Source organism: Rattus norvegicus, chromosome Y (assembly GCF_021556685.1).
Source record: "Rattus norvegicus strain SHRSP/BbbUtx chromosome Y, alternate assembly SHRSP_T2T, whole genome shotgun sequence".
NCBI lineage: Eukaryota > Metazoa > Chordata > Mammalia > Rodentia > Muridae > Rattus > Rattus norvegicus.
Window position 1 is genome coordinate 35451467 of NC_141555.1, and position 10633 is coordinate 35462099.

Sequence of the window (10633 nt, forward strand, 5' to 3'; positions counted from 1 at the left end):
CAGAATCTTAAATTCACCTGCCATGGCTTCTCACTCTGTCATATTACAATCCTCTTTTTTCCTCTAGTGTCCTCCTCTTCCTTCAAACATCTCTACTGATCATTCTTCCTTCTCCTCACAAATTAACCCTCCTTCTATCCTGTTCCTGCCACTCACTTATACTTTACACATTCAATGTGGAGGTAGTTCTTGAGAAGTAACCTGAGTTCTGAGTATAGGACTATGCACCTGACTTTGGGGCAGTTGAATTTGCATCAAACACAGAAAACTGCAGGGAGAACCACAAAATGAACCCTAGTGGCAAACCAGTGAACTGAAAACGAACTTCTTGTTGGTAGATTTTGAGAAAGGATTAGAAGAGTTGAAGGTGCTTTCAAACGCATAAGAACAACAATGCCAATGAAACAGAGCTTTCTGGTAGTAGACCAATATTCAAACAATGAACATGAACAATCCTATGGCTCTTACTGCATATGTTGCAGAGGATGGCCCTGTTGGGTAATAATGGAAGGAGCACCCGTGGTTCTGCCTAGCTTTGACTCCCAGTTCAAGGGAATATCCAGGGGCAGTAAGGGTGGTTATAAGAGAAGTGTAGGAGGACCGGTAAGGGACCTTTCAGTCAGAAAACAGGGAATGGAAATATTTTAAATGAAAATTTAGATATATCCAATTAAAAAAGCAATAAAATTAGTTAAAAATTAAAAAAATGAAAGACATGAAAGAAAAGAAATCTTCCAGCTATTCACACCTATTGACTCAGAATTTTAAGGGGTCACTGTCAGGGAATGGTAGTCAGAGTATTACTAGTTGAAAGACTTATATGATGAAGTCTCATCTAGAAGCACTTCTCCCTTCCAGCTATCAGTGCCAGACACAAACTGCATTATTAGAATACAATGCATGGAGGAATTTACTCTGTGCAGAAGACAAAATACTTGCCTTACCTTTTCTGTTAGGACCTTTTCCTTTTTGACAAAAGGATAAAAGCTATGAGCTCTCAGGAAAAACTAGAGTGCCCTTCCCAAAACCTGGCTTTTGGGATAAAGAAATGATTTATATAAACTAACTGACTACCAAGAAAAATAACAAGCAGGGAAGTCCAGATGCTTCTGAGGGGCTCCCAGCTCCTGATTCCCATATGTGGAAAGCTCAGATCAAGGCTATCTCTTCAGTGAACCTACTCAACACCTACCCAAGACTCAAGGATCTTTCCCATTGACCACGTGTTTCTTCTTTTTATAACTAGACAGAAGGTCACCTTCTACAACCCATGTCTGATCACTTCATCCTCTATGTTTGCCCTCCCAAATGGCTATTTACAATGCATTAGATGCCAATTTGAAGACACAAAGGTACTGAAGCAATATCTGATAGGCAGTTGCAGTCAGTACAACAATTGTGACATCACAGAAGAAGCGAGGTCTCTCCAGGATACAAGAGATTTTTCTGGGAGTCCTAATGATGATGTCACTGAGAACTGCCATGGCCTACCTGCTAAACAGCTTTCCTTACATTGAACAGATTTGGAGTGCAATTTCCAGGAGTTTCTCCTGTCTAACAGTGGAAACCTTTACATACTTCATCTCTTTAAAGCTAGAGATTTCTCTTTGCTTCATTAGAGGTTACATATTCTGAATGGACAAAGTTAGTCTGGGGCTTAACATGGCTTGAAACGAATTAGGAATATAGAGTGGAGGAGATAGTTCTAGATAATTTTTGTTTCCCAGGTTCATTCCTGTGATACACAGTTCATATCCCAGGTTTTCTCTATTTCCCAAAGGCCAGAATTTTGCCTACAGACCTTAATTGAATGAATATTGTATTTCACTTTCTCATTGTACATTGAATGATAAGATACTTTATTAATATTCCTGTATGTGTACTCAAAACTTCTGTGTCCAATTTAATTTTCAAAAAAGCAAAGGACAAAACAACTATGGAATTCAGTTTCTAGTACTTTTTGATATCGGTACTACACGATCTACCTTTTTGTGTTCCCATTGCTAGACTTGAGGGTCATACATTTTACCATTATTTCTCTGAAGGCCAAACATAAGATACTGGAGGATGGGCAGAAAGAAGAATGGCTTGAGAGCAAGTGAAACCTCAACTTCAATTGGTTCATAAGAACAGGAGGGAGTTTATTTGGCACTGTCGTTTTTGAACTCTATATTCTTGACCTAGTTGCTCAGAATCCATGTTGCCTCCACCCAACCACATAGTTCTTGGAGCCACCTAAAGGAGGATATATGTATATGTATATGTGTATATATATATATATATATATATATATATATATATATATATATCAGCCACCAAAACTAGATAAGATTGATGTCGCTAAAAAGTGCAATCTGCCAGCAACTGGACATAGATATTTCCTGAGAGACACAGGTAGATCATGTCAACTACAGAAGTTAATGCTAGAGCAAACCAGTGAACTGAAACAGACTTCTTGCTGGCAGATTTTGAGAAAGGATTACAAGAGGTGAAGGAGCTTAAAATCCCGTAAGAACAACAATGTCAATGAACCAGAGCTTTCTGATACTAGACCAATATTCAGTGAATGTACACAGACAGACCTATGGATCAAACTGCATGTGGCAGAGGATGGCCTTGTTCATCATGAATGGATGCCGAAGCTATTGGTCCTCTCTAGGTTTGTCTCCAGGTTCAAGGGAATGTGAAGGCACAGTTGGGGGGGGGGTTAGAGAAGAAAGGGGAAGGATACGGGTAGGAACCTTTTGGGTAGGAAAATGGGAAATGAAATAACATTAAATGTAAATATAGAAATATCAAGTTAAAAAAAGCAATAAAATTGCTAAAACATAAAAAAATGAAAGAAATAAAAGAAGAAAAAACTGACAGCTAATCATACCTATTGACTCAGAAAAGTAAAGTGGTGGTCAGTGGAAATATTAGTGGGAAGACTGAGATGATGATGTGTCACCTAATAGCAATGCTGCTTCTCAGACTGCACTATAGATATGCAAACATGGAGGTGTTTATTCTGAGCTAGAGACACTATATCTGTCTCTACCTTTTTCCTTAGGACTTTTTTCTTCTTGTCAAAAAGAGTAAAGGCCATGAGCTGTCAGGAAAACAACTGTGCCCTTCACAACACTTGGCCTATTGAATAAAGAAATTAATGATATAAACTCTCTGACTTCCAGGAACAATAAAAACAGGCAAGTCGAGATGTTTCTGAGAGGCTCCCAACTCCTGATTCCCATATGTGGGAGGCTCAGATCAAGGCAGTCTCTTTGGCAATACCACTAAATCCCTACCAAGTACTCACTGAGCTGTTACAAGGACCACTTATTTCTTTTCTTTTTTTTATACCAAGACAGAAGGCCAGCTTCCTTTTTTCTTCCCATATCAGATCTTTTCATCCTCTTTGTTCTCCCTCCCAAAAGGCTGTTTACTCTGAATTAGAGGCCAATTAGTAAACCCTAGAGGTACTGAAGGAATATCTGAGAGGCAGTTGCAGACACAACAACACTTGTGACATGACAGGAGAAGATAGGGATCTCCTGGTTACAAGAGATTTTGGAGGGAGGGATTAATGATGATGTCACTGAGAACTGCCGTGGCCTACCTGCTAAACATCTTTCCTAACAGTGACCAGTTTTGAGAGTGCCTTTTCCAGAAGTGTCTCCTATGACACAGGGGAATGTTTTATGTACTCTATCCCTTTAAAGCTACAGACTTCTTTTTCCTACATTAGTGTTTTCATGCTTTGAATGGAGAAAGTTAGTCAGGCACATGGCATGGGTAGAAATGATCTAGGAACATGGGGTGGAGGAGTTTATTCTGGATAAGAATTCCATTTCCAGGTCCATTCCTGTGACATACACTCAATTTCCTAGGATTTCTCTGTTTCCCAAAGGCCATTATTTTCCCTACAGACCTTTAATTGATTGAGCATTGTATTTTATTTTCGTATTGTACTTTCCTTTATAGGAGAATTTATATATACATACATATATATATATATATATATATATATATATATATATACACACACATAGTTGTAGAAGACACCATATATATATATATATTCCTGAATGTGTACTCAATAATTCCGTTTTGCAATTTCATTTTTTGCAATAAATTAGCAACAAAGCGTGACCAGTTATAGAGTGAATATAACTGTCAATATTGTGTTACTACTTCAAATAATACTCTCAAATCCTTATTTTATCCAAAAAGTATGAGACATCAGTAAAGCACAGGCCATCATGTACTATAGAAGGCAGATCTCTACTCCTATTAGATATCAGTTTTATAACATGTACCTTCCTGTGTTCCCAGGGCCAGACAAAAGGGTTTAGGAGGTTTTACCACTATTCTTTCTCAGGTGAAACACAAGACTCAGAAGGATGGACAGAAAGAGGAAAGGCTTGATGTCCAGAGAAACCTCAACTTCAATAGGTCCATAATAACAGAAAGGAATTTGATTGGCATTTCTACATTTTTGACCTAGTTCTACAGAATCCATCCTAAAATTCCACCAAACCACATAGCTGTAGGAGCCACCAAATATATACATATATACATATATACATATATATATATACATACATACATATATTTATATATACATATATTTAGATAGTTATATATATATATTTAGATATATAGATATATATATAGATATATATATATATAGATATGGATATAGATATAGATAAAGATATATAAATATAAATATAGATAAAGGTATACATAAAGATATAGATATAGATAACAAGAGACAGATATAGAGGTAGATAGATAGATAGATAGATAGATAGATAGATAGATAGATAGATAGATAGATGGACAGATAGATCTGCCACAAAACTACATAAGATTGATGACGCTAAGAAGTGCATGCTGCCAGGAAATGGATATAGATCTTTCCTGAGAGACCCAGGTAGACCATGCCAATTACAGATGTGAAGGTTATTGGCACACCAGTGGAATGCAAACAAACCTCTTGTTTGTAAATTTGGAGAAAGGATTACCAGGACTGAATGGGCTTTCAAGCCCATAACAACAATGCCAACGACCCATAGCTTTCTGGTACTAAACCAATATTCAAAGACTGTACATGGACAGAACTATGGCTTCAAATGTATATGTAGTAGAGGATGGCTTTGTTGGATATCAATGGAAGGAGAGGCTCTTAGGCCTACCAAAGCTGGAACCCCCAGTGTAGGGGAATGTCACGGATGCTGGGAAAGTGAGTGGTTGGTGAGGGGAACACCTTTATAGAAGAACTGGTTGGGGAAAGGATAGGAGTCTTATGACTGGAAAACTAGAAAAGTGAATAATATTTGAAATTAAACAAAATATTCCATTTTTATAAAAGGAAAAATAAAATTTTAACCAACTGAACAGCCAAAGAGGAATCTCAATCCCACTTGAAAGGGAGAAGAAATGAACCTCAGGAGGGAAGAGTGAGGGGCCTGTGTGAGAAAGGAGTCAGTAAGGGAGAGGGGAACATGTTCAAGTGTTGGTGGGGAGTTTGACTGAAGTCTTGAGTGCCAGCAGAATGAATGAAAAGAGTCAACCTCATGAACTAAAAGTTTGGAGGTGGGGGTGGCTCTAGAATATTACAGAGACCTGAGATGTAAGAGACTATCAGGACTCAGTGAAATGTCCAGGAGTAGGTAGAGGGAACTTGTAGAGGCTAACTCCATGACGAAGAGAGAGCATCAAGTGAGGGATAAGGTTGCCATCCACAAATCAAAACTATGACCCATATTTGTTGCTGTCTGAAAGAATTTAAGGGGCAAAACCAGAGAGGAGCCTGAGCAAAAGGAATTCCAGTGTCCCGCGATATCTGGGAACCAGATTAAGTAGAGGCCCCCAAGGCCTGACACTATTACTCATGCTTTGTCATGTTCACAAAACGGACCTGACATGACTGCATTAGCAAAGAAAAAACAAGCAGCTGAAAGAGTCAGATGCAGACATTTACACTCAGACAATGAACAGAAGCTGCTAAGCACTGTGGTTGAATTGGGGAAAAGCTGAGGAAGCTGAGTAGGGGAGCAATGCAGTCGGAGGACCAGCAGTGTTAACTAACCTGAACCTCAGTGATTTTTCAGACACTGAGCCATCAATGCGGCATCATGCACCAGCTAATATGAGGCCTCTAAGATTGGAGTGCTGGTTCTGGACACAACAAGACAAGATGCACTTAACCCTCAAGACACTTGAGTTCCCAGGTAGTGGAGAGGTCTGGTAGACTGAGGGTGGAGTGGGAGACAGCTTCATTCAGTTGGGAATGTGGGGAGAAGTTATGGGATGTAGAACAGAATATGGGCTTTGAGAGGAATGAAATCTGAACTCTAAAATTTTATAAGTAAAATTTTAAAAGAGAAAATATAAACTATAATAAACACTTTCTTCCCCAACTTGCTTTTTTTCCTCCTTGGTCATGGTATTTCATTAAAGTAATGGAAACTCTGGCTAAGACACAGTATTATGGGCAAAATTGTGCAAATGCTAGTTAGAGAAGTATGACATCTCTGTGGAGTCAAGTTAGTTTATCTGATTCAAACTTCCTTATTCAGAGATAGCAACTAACAGAGTATTTCTAAGACTAAGTTTATTATCATACCGTAGTGAACATTTTTAACCAAACCATTATGGGATCTGTGATATCCAAAAAGAAATCAAGAGACTAGGAATACTAAAAGGAGAGAATCTTGTTTAAACATTCTTGGAAGAAATGAAATTCATATCTATTAGATTACCATAAAGGGATTGATGCTTTGGATTGTGACCTGCTACCAAACACAATCCATATTCTCTTTTATTACTTTCAAAGTAATAATAGTTTAATTAAAAGATGTAAACTTAACTCCAAAGATATTACTGTATGTATGGGTGTATTTTGTTTACTACATTTATTATAAAAATAATTTGTGTAAGAATGTCAATTGGAATTGCTTGGAAAAGTTCCTTGAGTTTACAGATATGGTTTTACTTAAATGAGATTTTCTCTAGCAGTGAATTCCATTTGTTTATATCATGGTTCCTTCTACATATACTGATGGAAAAGACAATAGTTAGATTATTTCAGAAACACCTGGATAAAATTTCACTTACCTAAGGAAATGAATATTGAAGAAGTGCAGCAATTTTCTTTCTCACTACTGATGTACTTTCTTCATGTACATTGCTATTGGCTTCTGGAAAAAGAAAGCAAAATTCATTTTTTAATGTCTCAAGTTACCAAAGTACTTTAGAAAAAAGTCTATCTTGTCTTATAAAGGAGATATTTATCTAATGCTAAATAAGATTAAAAAGAATAGCTTTTGGGTTCTTTTTTAACTGTCCTACAAGAAATAAAATAAAATGCTCTTAATATACCATTTTTTATAGTGCCCAGCATCTCTGGTGTGTGTCTCTCACTCCCTCTCTTATCCAGATCTCTTTTAATTTATGGAGCTGAGATGCCATGCATAGTAAACATCTTCATTCTCTCTCCCCCCAGGCTCCAAACCTCCTGCTTATTACCAGTGTTGAAAAAAACTTTATATTCACTGATATATGCAGGACCAGAAAATACCTGTCTTTTTGCAGTTAACTTGGCATTCTCAGCGTCCTTCCATGCAGGATACACCAAATGCTTGAGTGATATTACACCCCAAGGAGAGCCCACAGCTGAAATCTCTTCAAACTAAAACTTTGTTTTTTACAAATATCAATATTTGCTGATGCCTCTTAAAAGCTTTAACATCCTTTGTAGCCCTCCTCCCACCCAAGGTAAAAAAAAGGATGAAGCATTGGGTTTAGTGGTGGTGGCCCTGTTTAAATAGGTTCATTGGAGCAACTCCCATCTGTGTTGTCTGGATAGCAGAATTACATTACACAGTTTAGCAGTGGCAGCTTGTTCCATTAGCAAACATTTCATGAATACACTAGTAGTTCAATTTTGCAGAGTTGTCATAACAAACAGGAAACAGCAGCAGTGGCAGAACCTAGTAGAACAGCCAGGCTTCTGTACGTAGCCTGGACAGAGAGAAGTTCTATGCTGTGATTCTCTCAGGGAATTGAAATCAGCAGAGACTCAAGATCCACAAACATTGTTGCTGCTGCTTCATTTGTTTGCCATAGTCTGTGTAGCCAACTTTCCCTTGGAAAAAATAGCATATGTTTGAAATTTTTGCTGCTGCTACAAATACATTACTGTAGCTGAGTAATCCTGTACATTATTTTCTCTTCAGAGTGATTGACACTATCCAAATCCTTTACAGTTATTGCTGCTAATTTTGAAACGGGTAATCCAATATGTGATCAGTTGAGAAAATTCAAAACAGTGTACCTGCTTTGACCATGTTTCCAATATAAAAATTTAAAAACACTTACAACCTATGAGCTGTAATGGTACTGGAAACCCTTAACAACCATCTCAATAGCAGTTACATATTATTACTCTTGTATAAAAAATAGAATTAATTGGCAAAAGGTGGTAACAATTTGTTTTTGAATGGGCTAGCCTGTCGGTGATTTTGGTCAAGATGATAATTATCAAAAGCATGATTTCAAGCAAGTTTATAAAATAATGTGTTTAAGATATGGAGCTCATTTGCAAATTTTCCTATCCTGTTTGGCCAAATGCACATGCCATCTAGTTGTAGGGATTAATCTGGTTTATATTGTAGAAACTCAACCTAAATATACATGTTTTTTCATGCATCTACCAGCAGGGTCACACACCCACAGTTTTATTTCAATTGTCATCTATAAAATTCCATCCGTTACAAACAACTGTCCCATGGTTATTGGAAATCGGTGGTAGAGTTATTATATTTTTTTCTAGTTCTATGTTAAATGTAAAGATATGAAAGGTAATAAGTGTGTGGAAAAACAATTTGGAATTGTATCTTAATAATATATTTCCCTTGGATTTTATTTTGAATGTTTTATTAAGAAAATTATTGAACTTGGTGACTCAAGACAGCAAGTATAATACATTTTTTTTCTATTTTCTTTTTTTCGGAGCTGGGGACCGAACCAAGGTCCTTCCGCTTGCTAGGCAAGTGCTCTACTACTGAGCTAAATCCCCAACCCCATATAATACATTTTTAAAAATGATTTTAAGCAATATATTATGTGAACTTGAATTTTAACTCCAGTACTCCTGATTCTCAAGGGGACTTTTTCACACTTTTCTTTCTTGAATTTGAAAAATGAAGTGTACTTATACCTAAATCGAGTTTTAGAGGAGCAAAATGATATAATTTGAAGGAAATATTTAGAGTAGATTATAGGATTAATAAATAATGATATTTGACTATATCCTCCCTAGATGGTGAAGCCCTTGAAGGAAAGCAGAAAATTCATTTTTTTTATAAATCTATTTTCTAGACATGTACTGGAAACATAATAAGTAATCACTTATTTTTGGAGTAAGAGTTTGAATGAGTTAGAGTCGTACATATAATCTCCAATTACCAAAAGTCAGATTTGTAGAACCATCATCATGTTAAAAAGAAGAAATGAATACTCAAACAGAGTCATTTGACAATAACATCATTTTTCTCTTATTTGACTAAACCATATACATTATGCCTAGGCAATTTCTTTCAAAAGCAAAGTTTTTGTTAGTAAAGAATGTATGTATGTCTATATGTATATGTGTATACATTTGTATATGTGTATGTGTACATAGGGACACACACACACACACACACACACACACACACACACACACACATATATATATATATATATATATATATATATATATATATATATAAAATTGTGTATGTGTACGTAAGGGCATATGTATATATGTTTATATGTATATATGTATATACGTGTAGGTGGACACATATGTATATATATATATTTGTTTGTATGTGTATATGTGTTTATATATATATATTTATGTAACATAAAATGCACTCTACTTTCTAACTTTATGAAACTTTTCACAGCTATACATTAGTACTCAAGATTTTTAAAAGCTGTTTCATAAATTTTGATTCATTGTAAAGTTACAGTTCAGAAAAGAGATTCAAGGTAGCTAATTAATTTTTATACTATCAAATTTCCTCGTCTATTTCATAAAACACAAAGATTTAGTTTGGTAATGTGACTGTATATGGGTTTTAGCATGAGACATATCTAATTAACTTTTCCATCATGTGATGTAATTTCAGGATACTAAAGGACCTATGTGAGTTAGAAAATATAACAAATGGACTGCTCTATGTGATAGATCAGAATGATAGAAAGATACATACATACATACATATTTACATACATGAAAGATCACAGATAATAAGTAGATTAATATCACATACTCAGAACCATCAATCATGAAATAATTATTAAATGTGAAATATCTTCTTATATGAAGCACAATTTTAAATGTGAATTATGTTCATATCTTAATACCTAAAGGAACATTTATCAGCCGTAATTTTAAAATAAAATGTCTATTTAACACTTCCACTCAGGTAATTAACAGAGATGAAATACTTAGATTCCTTTACATTAATCTGTCAAATTCTCCCATCATCTCGTCTTTGTTACTTAAAGGCATAACATCATACTTTGTCTCTATTTGCAAATCTTCAGCTACTTTCCACCCTGCTCTGCATTCTACCTCAAATCTTATCACTAT